The following is a 20734-nucleotide window of genomic DNA, read 5'->3' as shown; positions in this document are numbered from 1 at the left end:
AATTGTAGTGAGTAAGTAACTAAGTTTAAAGTCTTACTCAATCCATATATTTAAATGGTAATAGTTGGTTAATCAAAGTAGAGCATAAAATTGCTAACTATGACTACTAACGGAGGCAAACATTTAAATTATTATTATTTCTGTATGTGTAGGTCTCTCAATGTGCCCCAATTTGCATCATGCAAGATATACAAGCTAAAAGAAAACATAGAAGGTGTGTTGCGAAAGATAATGTCGTGTCTAAATAATGGTGATTTAAGAGATTGTAAGGCGTCACACGTCTGACAACTTGAGAGAATTGGATATATTATATACAAAAATAATCGTTTTGACCATGAAATGCGTGTCACTGTTACTTTTAACGTATAAATGATCAAACGTATTAACGATTTTGTTTTAATAATAATACAATTATTAGTATTAATTAAAATGATATATTTTTGATAACTTGATAGAGATAGACAGCTATATAAGAGCCTTTTTTCATAAATGCATCTGGTCAGATTTATTCTTGATTGTGACATGATTTTCGTCTACTTCATATTTTATATACTGCAGTTAATATTCATAATTGAATATAACTATGACAAGCCAGCCATTATTATCTTTTTTAATTAATGTGTATTCCACCCAAAAACTCGAAACAACATCCTAAAAATATTGGTGACTCACGATTTCAATTAAGAAAACGATTTCTTGCTCGTCGTCGTCTCATTTCTAGTCGAATGCTTTCTGGGTTTTAAATTTTGTTACGTCATTGATAATCAAGAACCATTGTTGGTTCTATACACAACGCACCTATTCATAACCAGGTCAATTTTAAGAGGTTTGTCACAAATACAAACTATCGAGTTCTGAGTAATTGAAGACTTTGTATTATTAACATTGGCATCATTTGGGTATAATTATAAGTTTTGTTCATCGTCGGTATTTTCTGATAAGCTGAGATGATTATTTTATCACGATTCAAGCACAAGATTTTGAAATTGATTAAAACAATGCAGGGTCGTAAGATGAAACTAGGTCGAGATACGGTTTCATGTGTAATTCTTTCACAATTAGTATTGATATTCTGAAGCTCAAAAAATCGTTAAAAATGGTATTGATCTTCCAAACACATAGACCGTATGATATATTAACATAAACTTAATGTAACACTTGTAGCTCTTGTGCAAGCTTCAAGACCGATATATATTCGATGTGTTGTAAAAATCGTAAAAAACAATCAAGTTCAACTGATAAAGGTAGTCTGGTAGTCTTCATATCTTATATCAGAGAAATATATATATAAGTACACGACAAAAATAATTTTAATATTTCCTCTAAGCGTGATTTTGTGGATGATTATTTATTGTCTCTAATTTTTTTGTATATTATCTCCTATCAAAATAATGTATATGTATATTATAGCATCAGTCAATAAATAATTTTGATCTCCAATCCCTTCTAAAATATTTACATGTCATTGAAAACTAATAATATTTAATGCAGATAGCGATATCTGTAAAAAGAGAATGGGGATTAAAATTATTACTTGTTTTTGTGAATGGTTCAGATCTAGAATGCTTCGTACTTCTCATGATTTAAAATCAGCTCAAACAGGGATACAAGAAATAAAAATACACGTAATTGAGTGAGAGTTAAGCAATACAGACCAGAACCATTGGAAACCTTGTTAGGGGTATCTTGAATCTAGTATTGTTCAAGTTGGTACTACCAGAATCAATAAAGCAAAGAAAGTTTGCAATAAGATCTGGAGAAGATGCTACAAAAGAGAGAAATACAAGGTTTTTATAAAAATACACGTAATTAAGTGAGAGTTAAGCAAGAGAGTCCAGAACCATTGGAAACCTTGTTAGAAGTATTTTGAATACAGTATTGCTCACTTTGGTACTACCAGAATCAATAAAGCAAAGAAAGTTTGCAATAAAATCTGGAGAAGACGCTACAAAAGATAGGAATACGAGGTTTCTATAAAAATACACGTAATTTAGTGAGAGTTAAGCGAGATAGTCCATTGAAAATCTTGTTAGGGGTATCTTGAATCCAGTATTGCTCACGTTATTATTACTAGAAGTAATAAAGTAAAAAAAGTATGCAATAAAATTTGGATAAGACGCTACAAAAGAAAGGAATACAAGGTTTTTATAAAAATACATGTAATTAAGTAAGAGTTGAGCAAGAAAGTCCAGAACCATTGGAAACCTTGTTAGAGGTATCTTGAATCCAGTATTGCTCACGTTGGTGTTACCAAAAGCAATAAAGTTTGCGGATAAATAAAAAACAAAGCCATAATAATAGGGAAGAAATCACAAGATCACACAATAGATATGGAAAAAAAGTTCCAATGTTTGTGTTCAATAATAATCGAATATGAGAGAAGGAAATAGATGGCGGGAGACTGTCTAATAGCATAAAAAAAGAGAAGTACCCAAAGAAAAACAATTTGATGATAAGTAATTATACAATAATTATATACGGCGCAAAAACTGCAACAATCGCAAATAAACCATGTAAAACAAATATTAAGTAGGGCAAAGTTGCGATTTGGAAGGAAAAATACAAAATAAGATCAGAAGAGATAAAATTAGGAATGCATCACATAGGCAAAATCTAAATATAAGTTCAATGGAGGATATGAGATGCTTTGGTCACATAAAATGAATGAGGAAAGACAGAATGGTAATACAGGTATTTGAAACTAGAATACTCGTATACCATATAAAGGAAAGGGAAAGAAACTTAAAATATGAAAAATACAAAGTTTAAGGAGACAGGAATTAGTGAAAAGAGATCTGAAGAAGAAAATGAACATACTCAACTTCACTAAACAAGCCAAATGCGTAAGGGTGCAGAATTAAGTAATATCTCGTAATACTAACTCATATTGATTACGAAATGAAAAATATCAATTATATATAATCGATTGAGATATTCCATGAATGTTTGGATAACTTTTTGATTTCAAATATTTTTTAAAAATCCGTAGTAACAGATTGTCTTTGCATAAAATATTCTTAAAAGTATATAATTGTAAACAATTTGTTTTATTCGACTCCGATTGAATAATTATTTGTGAAATAAGAAGAAAATATTGATAGAATCAGATAAAATACATTTGTATACAATTTCAAATATTCTGGCGTATACATACAAAGTTGGCAATGTAAATGATGAAAATTTCAAAGGCGCAAAAATAAAAATTTCCAAATTGTTTAAATATGAATATCCTAGAATCTGTATTGCCAAACATATCAGTAATAACATCTTAGATGAAACAAATACCTTCGTAAAATGGATTGAAATAGACCGTTAAAAAAATAAGACAAGCTGATGAAGTAATTAAAATAAAACAAAAACAGACGAATATACAAAGGGATGCTTCAAGAAATGCTAAAAACAAATGTGGTGGAAAATTAATCTGGAATAAAATAACAATGACTATATAAATCAATCACAAATTTTATTATAAATTCTGTGTTAAGTCTAAAAAATCGTCTTGTGAACTTTTAACATTTCTAGAGGATGTGTGTGTTTCTAATTCATGGTTAAAAATGGTCGTGGAAGGAAGGAAGCGAACCGATATTATGAATGAATAAGAAGTCTTTGTTACGGTTAATTTTAATTACCTGTATAATCATACGGTGTAAAAAGTTCCCATACCTTTGAACTTGTTCACTCCTGAGAAATACACGTAGGAATATTTAAATTCTGCTAAAAACAAAATTTGTGTTTGTTTTTCGGACAAATATCAGAAAAATTTAAATTATTTGATAGAGGTGTCTAAAATTCGAACATGTTTCAATTCTAAAGAAATTACGTAAATCCTGGAGGGCTTCAAGGCTCAGTTCTGGGGCCGACATTATTTCTAATTTTATGAACGACATTTCCGTGAGATTAAATTTTATGTTCTTCTTTATGCAGATGATCTAAAACTATATCCTTCTATAGTACACATTAAGTGATTGTCGCTTATTTCAATATCACATAGAACAATTTCAATCTTTTAAAATGCTTCAATTGAATCAAAACTAGAGTATACCCCTCTTACATGGAACCCTAGTTAAAATAAAAATCATCTGTCCAGAATATCTAGTCTTTCCAGAATACGAACTCCTCGAGTTGCCATACGGTCCCATTTTTTATTCTATTTTTCAGTTTCTCGAACTAATACACTCGAGAAAAGTATTGGGATACTTTTTTCAGCACTATAAATAAAAAAATTTAGTATCAAGCCGTGAACGAAGACTCAGTACCATAATTTATGTCCGTAAAATTCGAATTCGAAAATGGCCGTATCCGCTTGACTGACGACGAGCGTTTGGGATGGCCAAAACTGCTAGAAAACGTACACTGACCGAAGAATTTTGCAAGCGTAAGCTATCCATGCGTTTCATGCTCTCTTTGAATATAAAGCGGATTCGAATATATATTTCCCAGCCTTTATAGAAGCGGTTTAAGCAAAATAAGTCGGATTTTAGCGTCGATTTATAACTGTGGATGGTTCATCCGCTCCACCATTACACTACAAGAAAAAGAAAATGCTTTTCCATCAGGACAACGCACTCTCTCACATTTCGGTGACCGCCATGGCTAAATTTCACTTCGAATTGGTTGGCCACTCACCGTATTCACAGAATCTGACCCCAACTTTTTCTTGTTTCCCAAATCCACCTTCCATCAATTTGCTCTTAAACCTTGAGTATATCAACGATATTTATGAGAAAAAGAAATGAGTCTAATATAATTTTGAAAATGACCTTGTACGATATTTAACCGTTATGTGGTATTAATAAGTATATATTGTACTGCCCAATCTTTATATAGAATTAAGTCATATATGAAATCGATTGATAGTCTTATTTTGAATAAAATACCCCATATATATATAGGGTTCACACCAGCAATGAAAATTTAGTGGTCCAAAAATATAACGTGGTAGTCAAAAGTAAAAAAATTAACATATGCTTGCTACACACACTTTTATACATATTTTTACGGCATATATAAATTCTTTTATGCAAAAACAGCACAGTAATCTTGGAGTTATCTTTGAGAAAAAATAATAAAAAATGACCGTTTTGCTAAAAATATAATGTTTGGAAATAATTAAAAAAAATTATTCAAATAGTTTTGATTGTGCCTTACTTTTTGAATAGTCCTCGTATTATATTACATATCGTGAATTTGAGGGTATCGCTCCACAGAGTTTCGTTACGTTTTGGAATGTTGGATATTCTGTTTTTAAAGTATTCGTAATTACCTATTTTTCAATTAATAATTATAGTTAATACAACAAATACTTATTTATTAAGTATAATTGTCTAATTTACATATTTACGTATTTTCAAGTGTACAATTCTCGAGTTACTCAAGTGGATAAATACTGTTGGATGTTTACTCACCGATCGTAAAATCATGATACCATCATGATGCAATTATGAATCTAATACAAAATTTTGCATCCATCAGTTATTTAATTTAAAACCAATTGCACTAGCGTAAAAATAATTAAATTACCTTTAAAGCTTTTTACACGTAATAGGTAGTAGCTATTAAAACTTTCTTTTTTTGTCGTAAAAAGGTTCATAAATCGAACAGATTTTAACATATTCACGAGATGAGTCTCCGTTATATTTCAACCTACTTCCGTACTATATTCCACAGCACAGCGTTGCCGATTTATTCATATAGCTGTTGTTCAAAGTTAAGAAGATTCATTGTATTAAGGGTTTGTTATAAAATGAACTTTGATTGTCTTTTCATCATACACAGTCGGGAGCGGCTAGTTCTGTGCTTGCAGTACTGCAGAGCTCTCAAAAATAGAAATAGAACTAAAAAATGATACTAAATACATCATTTTAATGATAATAATTGGAAATAATATAACACTTCATATAATTACGAATTCGCAGTCGCCTGTAATACGATGAAGTCGATCAGTTGAATAATCCACATATCTTCTATTACACCCATTTGCAGTAAGAAATGGTGGAATACAAGAACGTGTCTCTCTTTTCATTATTAGCTTTTTTACTTTCCGAACTGTCTAAGGATCAATTCCAAGTGAACTGACATTTACCGAGGAGAGTGTGTCAGTCAAAGGTCGAAGTATAGTTTTGTTCCACGTGTAGTTTCTAAGTAGACCCAATTTGATTAAATACAACATTTTCAAAAATAGTCTAATCAATCTAGGAAATAACTTGCGGAGTTACGTCGGGTCTAGTGATGTTGGTGAATCTGTACTTAGTGTTTGATTAAATTTTGATGCACTGGCACTTTGTAGTGGTGAAGCATTGCTTGTTCAAAGCTGTGGCCATTTCAACGTACTATATTTACTTTATAACTTAAACTTGCTTTCTTTGTCTTAGTGTTTTAGAATGCTTGTGAATAATAGCCAATTTCTTCAAGTTTAAAAAAACACACAATTTTTAACAATATAAAATTAATCAAAACAGAATGTGTCAAGTTAGAATTCTATCATTTTTCTATTTGGAAAAACTCTTTTCTTTACTGGATATTTAGAAAGACTTTTGATCATTTTTGGAGTCAGAGTTCTTACAGATATAGCACCGCTTTCAAAACTTTCCCACCGTCTTGCCCCATATAAAGTTTGTACATCGGATCATACTGAATTTCCCAGTGTTCCAACATGACCCATCCACCCTAGAAGATGTCTATATATTTAAGAAACAGAAACTAGTTTAACCAAGAAAAAATATATTGCTTGCAGCAAATTATGGAAATTGTGAATTTAAACTAAAAATCCAAGCTTTTGGGTTAAAAATTCTTGAATACGTAGAAATATTTAAAATATGTAATTGATATTGCTTTAATCATCAAGTAATGCACATATTTTCACAAAATACCATGTGACGTCAATTATTTATAGATAAATTTCTCAAAATTCTTATTTCTTAGACCTTTCCATATGTTTATGCTTCTAAATGTTCATGATTTTAGGTCTCTTCTGATTTAAAATTACATTTTTTCATATTCTGATAAAGACTGAAACAAGTCGGAACGACGCTCAAGAATTATTAAATATATTATTATTATTAAATATATATAAAAGCGGTTTCTTATTGGGAACGTGGCAACGAAACACCAAAGTGGACTATCTTTAATATATTTTCCGAACATTCGAATACTTATGTATTCATCGACTGGGAAACAATTAAGATTTGCGGTGGCTTTAAATTGTATTAATGTTTGTATAAATTTTCCAACTTATAGAACTCAAAATTCAATATTCAAATTGACGCTGGTAGAAATATTGATTAATTGAAATATATATAGATATATTACAACCTGTACTAGAAAAGCATACAGTAATTTAAAATATAGATAATAAATTAAAGTAAATGATCAATATGAAGATACAGCTTTTACCACTATTAATAATTGTCTTCAAAGTGAGTTAATCTTGAAATTTACCGACTCTCTTTGTCGATAGAAAGTTTTCGAAGATGCGAAGATTCTTGGCCACTACAACGACATGTACCTGTTCGATACAGCCTAGGGCAACGTCTGAAGATCATCTAGACCCACATTCGCCGAGAAAACTCACTTATTTGACCCTAATCTCAATTTTATTAATATCGAGTTGATTAGTTTATGATATTCTAAAGAAGAGAAATGTCTTAAGGTAACCAAATTGACATTCATTCAATTAGTTACACTCTATAGCAAAAATAGTGTTTCATATAATATAATAATTATTAATTATTGCGTTAAAATGTATTCAGAATAATCAAAATGTATGCTACAGCTGCATATTCCACCAAATCTTTAAGAATTTGCGTAGAAGACGTAAATATTACATCACATAATAAATGTGAATAAAGAAAATTAAAGAAACAGCGGAGGTTGAATAATTGCATACGCCGACACCATAGTCTTAATAAGAAAGAAGACAAACATAACGGAAACTATGTTAAAAAATGACAACAGAAAGAGAAGAAATGTAAATAATAATAGATGAAAATAAACGAAAATAATGAGCATGTGGCCAGCAATAACAATGGGAGATAATTATTGACAGCAATGGGGAAATATGATCAGAATTATAGGTATCAGAAACTTAAGGATGCTGTTGAACTTAGGACAAAGTTAATTGTTTTGATAAAAAAGATAATATTACAAAGCAAAATACTAACTAAGAAAGCCAAAATGAATATTTACAAAGCAATGATAAAGCATACTCGTATTAATAGATGGCGCAGAAACAATGACGAAAATAGAAGAAGATCAATTAAGAATAGCGAAAAGGAAGATAATACTTGGTGAAATCAAGATAAATTGATAAAACACACAAAATCAACTAGCATTTAGAGAGAGCATACGAAAACGCAGAAGTAGGGCAATACAGATGGCAGAAGAAGGTTGAGATTAAAATGGTTAAAAGAAGTAAAGGAAGGAGAATTGAACGAATGAATACTAAAAACAGATCCGTTTGGAAAATAATTAGCGAAAGAGAATAATAAAAAGAGCGTGTGAATTTATTTGCCCTGCAAAAAGGGTCTAGAAAGCATTACGCTGCTCAACTCTACAAGGGGTATATAGAAATTTTACTTTCAATCTTGCAATTTCATTGATTGATACCTTTAACTATCACTAATATTTATAAATTCATTCCAGTGCATTATAAACATTAGTTTGAGTGACATATATTTATAACAAATTATATAACATCTCGTCAAATTGAATCCATCTTATGAAATGCTATCAAAAGATTTATTAGGAATGTCCGTATTGTATAATAAATGAATGTTAGTCATAACATTCGTGGCATACCTTTAAACATAATCATCTTCGAAGCATTCAATTCTTCATTTTGTAATAAAATAAATTAGGGTATCTAATGGACCGGAGATTGATATATGGTACTATACAAGGCCTAAATGATGATGCTCTTTATACGATACTAGTAATAAGAAAAAATATTATATAAAAGGTATTACTAAAAAGAAAAAATATTAAATCTATTCTGCATTTGAAGACTAGTTCCCAATGTTTTAAAATTTTCATCATACGAGGTCTGGCTATTAAATAACGAGGCTGGTTACCAAAAATTATAGAAAGTATTCTACATTCGAATGCTCCCCTTCAATATACTCCCCTCCCATCGCTATAAACCTTTCCATACGTTTTTTCCATTGATTGAAGCAGTGCTGCAAGTCTTGGTGAATGCCTTTAGGAGCTCTGACGTTTTTTGCTTTGCCGCTTCCATCGACTTAAATCGGGTCCCTTTCAACTTCGGAAGCAAAAAAGTAGCACAGTGTCAAATCTAATGAGTACAGCGGGTGTTCGAGCACTGGAGTTTGCTTACTGGAAAATATTGCTTCACAGATAGCGCGTTATGGGCAAGTGCATTGTCCTGATGCAAAATCGGGCTGTTTTTTACGAACTCGTTCTAGCAGTGTTTTCAAAACTGATGAATAGTAAGTCTGGTTGACAGTCTGACCCTCTGGAACCCGTTCAGTAATCACGATACCGTTAATATCGAAAAAAACGATCCCCCATAGGCCTCTTGCAACAATTTATAGCACTCCGTCAGAGGTTTTTCCAATCTAACGAGAAATTTTAGATTGATACGTTGCTCTTGTTTGCATGGCACACATGGTTTTCGGCACTAGAAAAAAAACACCTTTGTTTCAAACCGCTACTGCACAAATACTATAATAGTGACGGAAACGTGTTTTGGGACGTAAATAGACAAGATGTCTAGATACCCAACGCACTACTCGTTTTTTACCTCATCCGTCTAGGGCGCCCTTTAGGCGCGCAGTCTCGTTATTTAATAGCCAGACCTCGTATGTCGAGGTCTATGAAACAAACACACCCCCTTCTCTATTTTCAATACTTTGTTAGAAGTTAGTTAGAAATTGATTCACAATTTTATTGTTCAATAAATCTTTTGACATCTTTTCTCCATTATTTGAGGTTATTTGTTAAATCTAAAATCTTCCTACTGTATTTGAACAAGACGGGCACGACTAGGCGAATCAAAATAACATACTATGTACTTGCTGAAAATAGAGTGAAACTTATAATTAGACTATCAAATTAAAATAGAAAAAAATACTGATTATTATATGAAGAAAAAACAGTTATAATATAATTAAGTTCTCAAAAATGCCTAATAACATTGATTACGAATAGATATTGTATAGAATATTGTATAAATACAATTTTTTTAAATCAAATGAAAATATCATATTTCAAAAAAATATTGACCAAGCTTCGTAGAACACACACATAGTTATCGCATAAATTCTAAGAACCTGCTACAGGCAAAATGAAAGAACCTGGTTATAAGTTGAATCACTCAAAAATTTCCGGTTCGAGATTTCTTAGAAAAAGTTATCGCTATTTATGCAGTAAAAATGCTTTCTTAAGGTGGTTTGTAATATTTAAATACTCATCATAATTTATTTTTAAAATGATACCGATTTATCGGAAACCTTGAAAGATGAAATTTAAATTGAAGTTTTATATTCCGTTATATTACTTAAATACTATTATGTATTTTGGATTTTCATACAATGAATAGTAATTATAGTAAAAGTCAAAAATATTTTCAATATTAAATATAGATAATAAATACATTATCTGAAAATAAGAACATATTTGAAGCGTTGAAAAAACTCGAAATAAAATGTTATAATCTACTTTTATCTATGAAAGAGTAATAAAATTATGAAGCATTCGTGATTTTGCAGGTCAAAACCTTTTTCTATTGTTCTGTACAGCGTATGGTTATAATAGACCAATAAAATCCCGAAAACAGGTACATTTATTTTGGTTTTGGATTCGTTTTCTTACTCTATCGTACATCAAAATAGACTATAAGAAAATTCAAATATCACATAATGCAGGCTTAATATTTAATCAAATTTACTTCGAACATTCAACACCAGAATATGCATTTAGTGCACACAAAAAACATGCGTTGCTAATAATAAATCTCTATACATCAACTCCACTTCAAGAGTATATTCAGTCGTTTGTAAACTTCAGTTAGATACACACAAAAAAGTCAATATCCAACGAATTCACGAAAGCCAGACTGAAAGCAAGAAACTTAACCTGAAAAATGAAAACAGACTTCTTACACAATCAAAAAATAAGTGATTGTTGAATCATACCAACCAGAGTATAAGATGTCTTAAGTAGAATTGTCTAAGATGTAAAACAAATGACATAATTGTTTTAATGGTATCTAAACCCAAATAATAAGCAAAAATTGGAATTAAGCGCACTACTACTACAACAAGTAAACAGTTTATCATCGGTCTCTGAAGACGATAACTTGGTTATCGAAAAGCGCGCCAGTCAGTGTAATTGTGGGTGTTGTCGTAGTGGTACTAAACAAGTTGAGTATCACCTACTGTTTCAGAAATTTCAATTCACTTGGGACAAAACAATTTCAAAAGTCGGGAAACTAGTTGAAATTCGAAAAATAAATTCGTGTCAAGCCCGCATTATTATATACCTCACATTATTACAAAATGAGGAGCCAAAAAATTGTCTGAGACTAGATATAGATTCCTTTGGCTAAAGTTTCCTATTTTCTACAGTTTTGCTTTTAAGGATCCCTGGAAACGATGTTGGTAATCTCATCCCATTTTTGTTAAATTATTTACTATCTTTGCCTAGCCTAGCCTTAGGATGACATTATTTTTATTGCATATTTGGCTGTTTTTGTGTCCTATCCAAATAGTATACGTAATTATTCGGTAACACTGCATACGATCTGGCAACGTTGTGTTTGTCCAATTTATTTATCTCTTCTACTTTTTCAGTACCAACAGCGAAGTTTTGTGGTGTGTTCTCGGTAAAGCCACGAGTATGAATTTTGAGAAATTGGAATAGGGAAAATGGCTTATTAGGAACAAAAGTTTTTCGTTGGTAGACATTTTGGAAAGCAGAGAAGACGTTAAAGGTCAGCTTCACAAATGACGAACTTCAACTAACGAAAACGTTAAAAATTCACTTCTGAGATTAGACCGTCGCGTCGTTTAATAATAAAGATGCGTTGGAAAATGACAGTTGAGTTTGAGCACTTTCAGCGCACAGCAATTTGTAACAGACGATTTGTACATGTAATTCGTGCTGAAAAGCTGCATAAAACAACTTAATAAGAAGATATACGAAAAAACACGTGCGTCTATCTTGTTGGAAGGATTAGTGATGTCATACTTCATTAAGCAGTCCTGGTAGACAGCTTTCAGAAGTGAAATCAGCGCATTATTTGTAACCGTCTTTTTATCATCGAACCGATGTCAATTGAGCAGAATTTTTATTCTGTTGAAGAGTTAAAACTTACAGGTATTGCTACACAAGATTCGATTAATGCGCTAGTGAATTATTGAGGTGAGGAGCCAATCACTCCTTTTCCAAAGCTATTGCTGTTTTCTTCTGATAGCAGCACGCGATCTTTTCAATACTTCAATCCAATTTCAATTTAATGATCACATTTTGACTATTTTGATTCGCTTTTTTGTCTGTCGTGTCAGAATTTGATCTTAATCTAATGTTTCTAATTATTTTTACAATAACAAAATGGCACGATCGAAAAAAAGAAATTGTGAACAAACTAACGAAATTCACGAACTAACACGTCCAATCGGTAGTAGCACACATCAACCGAGCATATAAATAATGCAACCGCAGCTGTACCAGCTCTCTCCCCATTTAAATTAGAAATAAACAATGAAAAAACAAAACATATCCACAAACCAAGAAGAACCGTTTTGGCCAATTATCGTTCACTTTTCCTCCTGTTCAGCACAACCCCTCACAGTCACCACAACCCCAGCCCTGCAGAGGAGCAGCTCCTATATCAGAGCGAACTTCAAAAAACCTTTTTCCTATAAAAAATTTCCCTTATCCTACCGAAAAACCATCCAACGAATCTCTCTCTCTCTCTCTATACCTTACAAAGGTGGTTTGAAAGTTCTGGTGCGATTATATGAAAGCTCGTGCGCTGCCAAAATAGATATTTTGAAGGATATAACATTGCCTCTAAAATAAAAACAAAAGTTTTGTAGATGAAATATCAGTCTCATTACGTAGAATTTATAAAAACAAAGCTAGAGATTTATCGCATTCCAAAGATAGTGTCTCGGATCAATGCGACAGCAAAACCAATGAAATGTATAGGTACTATGAAATAAGAGTCGAAAAACTTTAGAGTATAAACCACATAGAAACAAATGAATGCTAGAAAAATTGGGAGTAAGATCAGATGAGTAACAGTTATGAATAAAACTAATTGTGAAATATTCAACTGAATGAATACATTGTATCTGTAAGCAATTTATAAGTAAATAAAGTATTTACCAATATATTTCGTAAAAAAAATTATCGTAAAAGGATGAAAACGATGCGAGGTTTCCAAATTTAATGTTGAACGTATATTATAAGAAACACTAATTAGAAAGGATATTTCCAAAACCAGTCGAAGGTTATTTTGACTGGAGAACACGTTTTTGAAATGTCAATAAACAAATATCTATTCATTTGATTCATACAAAGTTTATTGACGCGTCTTTTCTTGTGTGTAACTAATTTAGTACTAGAAGATGTCTTAATTAACCATTAAATGCGAATAACCGCCCGTCTGTTCATTAGAACTGGTCTCCTGTTAACAATGATCAAACAAATAGTATAACAATTAAAAATTTACATCTGAAACTACTCATGCATTCAAGTTCATTAGCCTTATACAGTAATATAAAAGTATATTTGTAAATTCATCACGGCCTATCACTATCACAATTGATTATTCACTTTGCCAAGTAGTTCTTGAAATTTAATGTAAAAAACTATCATTTGAAAAGTGATAATATGTTGTTTATTTATTTGTAACAGAGAGAGTCAATTCATTGAGAAAATATAGAACATCAAAAACTTCATCCAGGCTTCATCTCCTTCATTTTTCTACAAAACAAATCATTGCAGAGAATCTTGTACGAGGCTTGCCTCACGGGACGGTGACTTAGTTTTGTCAAACTGTCGGAAGTTATCTGCCTAACTACTTTTGTCAGAAATCATTGACTACCAACCCTTTTTAGGTTTGAGAACGGAAAGTAGGTACTTGGGGGAATTAGACCAGGTGAATATGGCGAATAAGGCGATAAATCATAAATCGTAGCGCAGTTAGACTAATTTTCCTGCAACAATAGGGGACTAATAGGTAAGCTTATCACCATTATGTAACAAAACTGTCTTTTTCAATAATTGCGACCGTTTTTCCTAAATTCTACCTTAAAATGTAGCAAAAAGTCAGCTTAACATTGACCAGTTAACGCTTCCCTTTTTTTCATCAATTATCAATAAGGAATTCCAAATCATTGTGTTCGTAACCTTATTGTTACTTATGCTCTGAAAGTATTCATTAAAAGCCAATCGAGTAGTCCTACTTGGAATTTGCAAAAAAATCTTTATTGTACCTCGTTAACTTGCTACAACTGAATATTAAAGTTTGGTTTAAATAGGATACCAGACGTGAATTGAGCCCTTTTTGTACCCCATTCGTCTATTAGAACTTCGGTAGTCTTTTACGTGACGCAAATAATCTTGTCGTCATCGAACGATCTTTGATGATTCGGTTAACGCAATTCGTTCAGTTTTTTGTCTTTAAAACCACATGCTGACAAAACTTGATGCAATGTTTCTAAACTGATATAATTTTATTTTGGATGATTTCAGTTGACAGATATAATTGATAGTTTCAATTTTGTTTAATTATTTTGTTCTACTTTAATATACCAAAAATGTGTTTGTAACTCTATCTTGAACAGAATATCTTTGTGATATCGCAATGAACAAATAGACAGGTTTTTGTTTGTTAACACTCCGGTAATTCTTATGAAACAGAAAATGGAGGTGTTTCGAGATTACGCTTTACATTTCTATTTTTAATCATTGTTTGTTTTAAAGTATAAGCCGATAATAGTTGGTTTACAGTAGAATCTAACATCTAAAGAAATGTGTCAGTAATCTCATTTTCTTAGTTAAAATTGCTTTTTCGATAAACTTTTTATTACTCAATGAGTCATGTGACTAACTAAGAAAATCACATTTTTTTCCCAAAAATTGATTTTATTCATTAATGTAATCTCCTTAGACAGCAATATAATCATTCCAATACTTCTCTAACTCTTTTGTTTCAAAACAGGCTTCCGTGTCATCAATTACTTCTTCATTTGAACTGAATTTTTTTATTCGTCGTATGAGGCCGTTTTTTTCTTGATTTCTGCATTCAAACGATCCAACAACTCTATGTAGTATTCTCTATTGATTGAGAAGTGAAGTGAGTGAGGTAATGGATCCATTTTTCATCCATTGGCACGTATAGTATAGTAAAATCTGATTCATTACATGTAAACATGGCCAAACACTGCCCTGAATCATCAATCATCAATTGTTGATTTGATCGACTGTGAGTAAAGGCGTCACCTTCTTTCTAAAAAGCTTTCTCGTGGTCAAATGTATTAATTGTAAATATTCTGCCTGCCTTCTGATATCTTTACGGCCTCAGATATCTCGAAACAATTTCACTTTACGATTGGATATAACCAATTTGTGAATTTTTTTAATATTTTCTGGAGTAACAACTCAATTGGATAACCAGAACGTTCACCATCATCGGTGTTTGTACGACCACGTTTAAAGTCAGCAAAACAATAACAAATGAAGCAGAGTCCGGATAACACTTTTAATTAATTAATTAATTAGTATAAAAATAGATATATAATTTAATAAATATGTGACTGATAATTTAAGCAATTTATAATTTTCATTAATATTAATAAACAGCGTTGCCGTATTAATTTCTTCTTTGACTAAACGTTCAAACCCGTTATTACCGAATAAGGAATTAACTTTGCAACAATGCTAAGTAAACTGTTAACTCGCAACTTATGTTAGAATCGAATTGGATCTATTATTGTTGACAATAGGCTTTGTGCAACGCTGCACGAGTTTGAACTCCAACTACTCGGTTCTTGAAAACTACTTTCATTTAGGTATAGTACGATTTTACAGCCGGAGGTCAAGCTTGTCTTTCCTGGCGTATGTGACGGCACGATTATACCTCGTGTTATAACCGCGACAGAGCGGTTTCGTTCAAAAAGTTTTTACCAAGAAAACTTTACGTTTGATGTTCTTATTTGATATGTTATTGAATATAAATTTATTTTGATTTCTAGTTCTTTTTTTACGACTGTTTATTCATGAAATTATTTCGAAACAGTGAAGGAATTTAGAGATGAAAACTTTACCTTCAAAGGCATTATTGTTCCAAAAAAGGAGTCTGTCAATTTTCGTTCACTTCTATATGACCTCGATCTATTATTTTTCATTTGAATTTGGATTATACAGATCGTAAAAATCTGTAGATACAAGCCAAATATAACAGGTTTGGTTACGAGCTTTCGCTTTCAAACTCTGTTAGTTTCATAAGCAATAATATAGAAAAAATTGTCGCTAAATATTTTGACATTGTCCTAAATTGAGATCCACCATGCAATATGAGCCTAATAGTCTGGTGATAGAAATTTTGAATATTTAAACCGAGTCAATAATCCAAATACATTCCTAATTTTTCTTATTTTTTGCTAGGTAACCCGCGATTGCAATTTACTTGGTTGTCTGGCACTGTCACTCGACTCTTCAGAATCACTATTTGAACCCTCAAACAGTTTTCGAAGATATGAAAAATGAAAAAAGATCACTTTCATTGAATATCTTGAAAAAGGAAAAACTATCAACCACCAGTTTTATGCGAACTTATTGCAAAGTTTGAACAAAGAAATCAAGCATTCGGTTAAGAAGAAAGTGTTGTTTCATCAAGACAATGCACCAGCTCACACAAGTTACAATTACCAACTCATGCATCCTATTTGCCAGATTTACTGTCCTCGGATTATTTTCTGTTCACAGACTTGAAAAAATGGCTCGGTGGTTAACGATTTTCCAAGAATTAGAGGAAATTTACCGCCTTCGCCCCCTGTAAGACCGTTAGAACAAAATTTCTCCAGTAAATTTAAAAGGTTGGAGCATAACAGAAGAAGAGACGTAAGATTACGAAGCGAAAATGGAGATGTATAGGTCATACACCAGCAACAAACATACCAAACAACCATAATATCTGCCATGATACAATAGGCAGAAGGAGAAAAGGTGGACCTGGACGAACATGGAGAAGAATTATCGAGAAAGATAAACAGATAAACTTAACATGGAAAGAGGTTACAGAAATAACCAAAAACTTAAGTAAATGGAGAGCCCTCAACAAAATGAGACGAAAAACTCACCGACCCTGAAACACCGACAGGTGTCCTTTGCTCCAGTGGGAGCTATATGACGATGAGGATGAAATTTAAAAGGTATGCAAGTGGTAGAAGATCTAAAAATGAGGTAATTTAGCAGTTTGTAATTTTTTTATAATCTGAAAATAAATGGAAGCTTTTCATGATTTTATTTACAGCGTATGAAATTTTGTTGATTTCCTGTTAGGATACTGTATACACCTTGAAGTAGATCCCATCTCTTTTTTGTCTATATCGTAACCAGCTGGCCCGCTAGTGTTTTATCACACGTTATTTGTATATCAAAGAAACGTGTGGAAAATAGGCTTTTTCAGCTTGTTCCATAATTTATATGATCGAAATTGATTCTCAAATTAAAAATTTTCATTAAATAGCAGACATTAATTTACCATGGATTAAAATTATTCAAATAGATAAGAAAAACATCTAATATTGAATAACAAACATCCCTATTGACAGTTTTTTCGTTTCTAACGACGGAAGTTAACGGTATAAGATTTTTTATCACATGGAACGGAAATTATTATGTCTCTGATGGTTTACGTCATGAAAATTTATCTTTTTGCCTGGGGCCGTAGGAAGAGATACATAGTTAAAAGAATTTCGTTGTTTTATATATTCGATGATAAATGAACATTTATCAAAAATGCAACTGTTCTGTAATTGTTTTAAAATAAGGATTTTTCAAAAGATAAATAAATTCATATTTTATCAAACAAGCAACTTAAGTAGGGTTTAGATTATAGAATAAAAGAATATAAAAAAAATTTAAAGTTGACATATATAATGTTTATAACATAGAGAATATTGATACTTCCAGAATATAGCAAAACTTATAGACGATTCTTTTCTTTCGACACTTTTACAAGAAATCCACTAATCATTCCTAAGAAATTAGAGAGTAACCATTTTTTATAATTTAAATGAGAAACAACATGGAATTCATGAATTCCATTTTGTTTTTGATTGATTTTCTAAAAATTTCATCGCATATCAACTAAACATTTGGACATTAGAAAGCTGTGCGCAAGATAGGTGCCGCTTTGTTCACAATGGAACAAAAATAGCGTCATGGAGATGTTTCCATCGAGTGTTTGGCAATGTTGGATCCATCACTTCAAACCCGGAACAAAAGAACAATCAAAACAATTGACTGATAAGGAAGAACCGGCTCCAAAGAAGGCAAAAACTGGCAATGGTCATGGTGTTGGTTTTTTGGAATGCGCGTGAGATAATTTTTATTGAATGTCTTGAAAAAGGAAAAACCATCCACGGCGAGTTTTATGCGAACTTATTGCAATGTTTGAGCGAAAAAACTGTTGTTTCATCAAGAAAATGTACCAGCTCACACATCAGTTATTTTATGGTAAAAATTAATAATTTAAAGTTATAATTACGAACTCATGCATCCTATTCGCCAGATTTACCGTCCTCGGATTATTTTCTGTTCACAGACTTGAAAAAATGGCTCGGTGGTTAAAGATTTTCCAAGAATTAAGAAGTGATATTTTGAAGAGATATTTGAGAGATATATGAGAAGATATTTTGAGGAGCTTGACGATTCTTATTATAAAAAGGGTATTTAACTTATTGGGTTGTTGGTCAGGTACTTCTGGGACCATCCTCGTAGCTGCTAATTTTTTACTTATATAAAGTAGTGGCATTTATACCAATTGAACTTCTCGAGTTAAATTGAAAACAGAGAGTGCAACATGTAAATGGAATTGTAGTATTGGAAAAGAAAGAAAGAGCATCGATTTACCACTCTCGCCAATAAAATCAAAACTTGTTAATTTCCTTCTTCGCCGTTCCTACCACTCGAAACTTCAACGTCATGGCAATTCAATCAGAATAGTGCATAGAGAGATAGAGAATGGTATACCGATGTTCTTTCTCTGAACATGATCTGGACATTCGGAATATAATCTTGTCCTAACCATATGACTGGATTTTTTCTACCCTAGTATGTAAATAGATAAATGTAATCAGCTGACGGGTGTTTCATTTGTTTATTACTAGGTTGGAATTTCTGGAATGCTCATATTCATACTGAACACTTTGTTTACGCTACAGTTAAGTTATCCAAAACAACCCTCTTTACAGCGGCGCATCATCATCAATTACTTATTTATTATTATAAACTCTAACCTCTTTAAGTTATCTTGCTATAAATTTTGGATATGTTTAAATATATTTATCTAATTTTATAATTATTATGGTACAAGATAAGAACTAATATATAAAGAACCCTGTGAAACTAATATTTTATTCATTCAACTGATATTCGTCTACTTCGCTAGTCAGTTTGGTGTAACCATTTATAACTTTAAATTCTTAGTTCATTTAATTTGATATTCGTCTAGTACATTAATCAGATTATTGTAACTAATTGTAACTTAAATTATTAAATACTCAGTTTGCTAAATAATAATAGTGTGGACGCGTTCAGTATTGTTTGTGGTATTTTTTTGAAGATTGAAAATTATGAATTCCCCTATATGACTGTCTAAGACTAATTCTCATAAACAACAAAATTGATAGGTAACTAAGGCTTGCGGTTTTTATACTTTTTGGCATTTCAAAAAAAAAATAGCTTATTGGTTCTGAGCTTTAGTACAAAATCCGTGTCAGTAAGTAAACCATAGCTTTGATTTCACAAATTCTCTAAAAGTATTAAACACATATCATTTTACTAAAGTAAAATTATAATGTTTCAAAAAGAGAGTTTAGAAACATTTGAGAAATGATGAGAGGAAAATAATCAGGAACATTCACGACTTCTTTGTGAAAGAAACAAATTTTTGATAAGAGATTAAGCTACAGTCACTGTCTCCTCTGCTGACATTTTATACAGGGTGGTCTGGGAATTGATGCAAAAATTCGAGAGTGAGTAGATGACGTTATGCTATGACATAAAAAAATGTTCTAATACGACCCCTAGTTTCCAAGTTATAGGCGTTTAAAGTGGCGAAATCAGAACTTATATTAAAGTATGTCTGCTAAATTACAAATTCCAGTTATATGAATTTTTAATGGATGATTACGTATGATCATGTGGTGTGTTTGAAGGAATAAAAAATTCTACACAACTATCTGAAGGCCGGGGGCGGCTCATGCCCAATGGTTAATATCCGTATCTTTTACAGGGAACTGTACAATCTGAAGATAGCAAAACCGAATTTTTCGATTGATATTTTAACAAGGTACTCTTTGTTCAACTCAATAAATGTTATGGTTTAAAAAATATATAGATTTTTAGATCGTTGTAAGTACATGCCAAGGAAACCGTTCGCCATAGATATTCTTAAGGAAATTATCATAAATTGTAATTATTTATTGAAAATACTCACAGGAGGTATTAAAACACAATCAAACATTTCTAATTGAACTGT

General features: G+C 31.6%; 1 protein-coding gene across 5 annotated transcripts in view; it reads right to left on the bottom strand.

The window, feature by feature from the left end:
* LOC130901290 (uncharacterized) overlaps nt 1-20734 on the bottom strand; it is a 164185-nt gene that overhangs the window by 7039 nt on the left and 136412 nt on the right. The window lies entirely within an intron of this gene.

This window comes from Diorhabda carinulata, chromosome X, assembly GCF_026250575.1.
Source record: "Diorhabda carinulata isolate Delta chromosome X, icDioCari1.1, whole genome shotgun sequence".
Lineage (NCBI taxonomy): Eukaryota > Metazoa > Arthropoda > Insecta > Coleoptera > Chrysomelidae > Diorhabda > Diorhabda carinulata.
The sequence above is the reverse complement of the archived record's forward strand: the minus strand, read 5'-3'. Positions and strand labels throughout refer to the sequence as shown.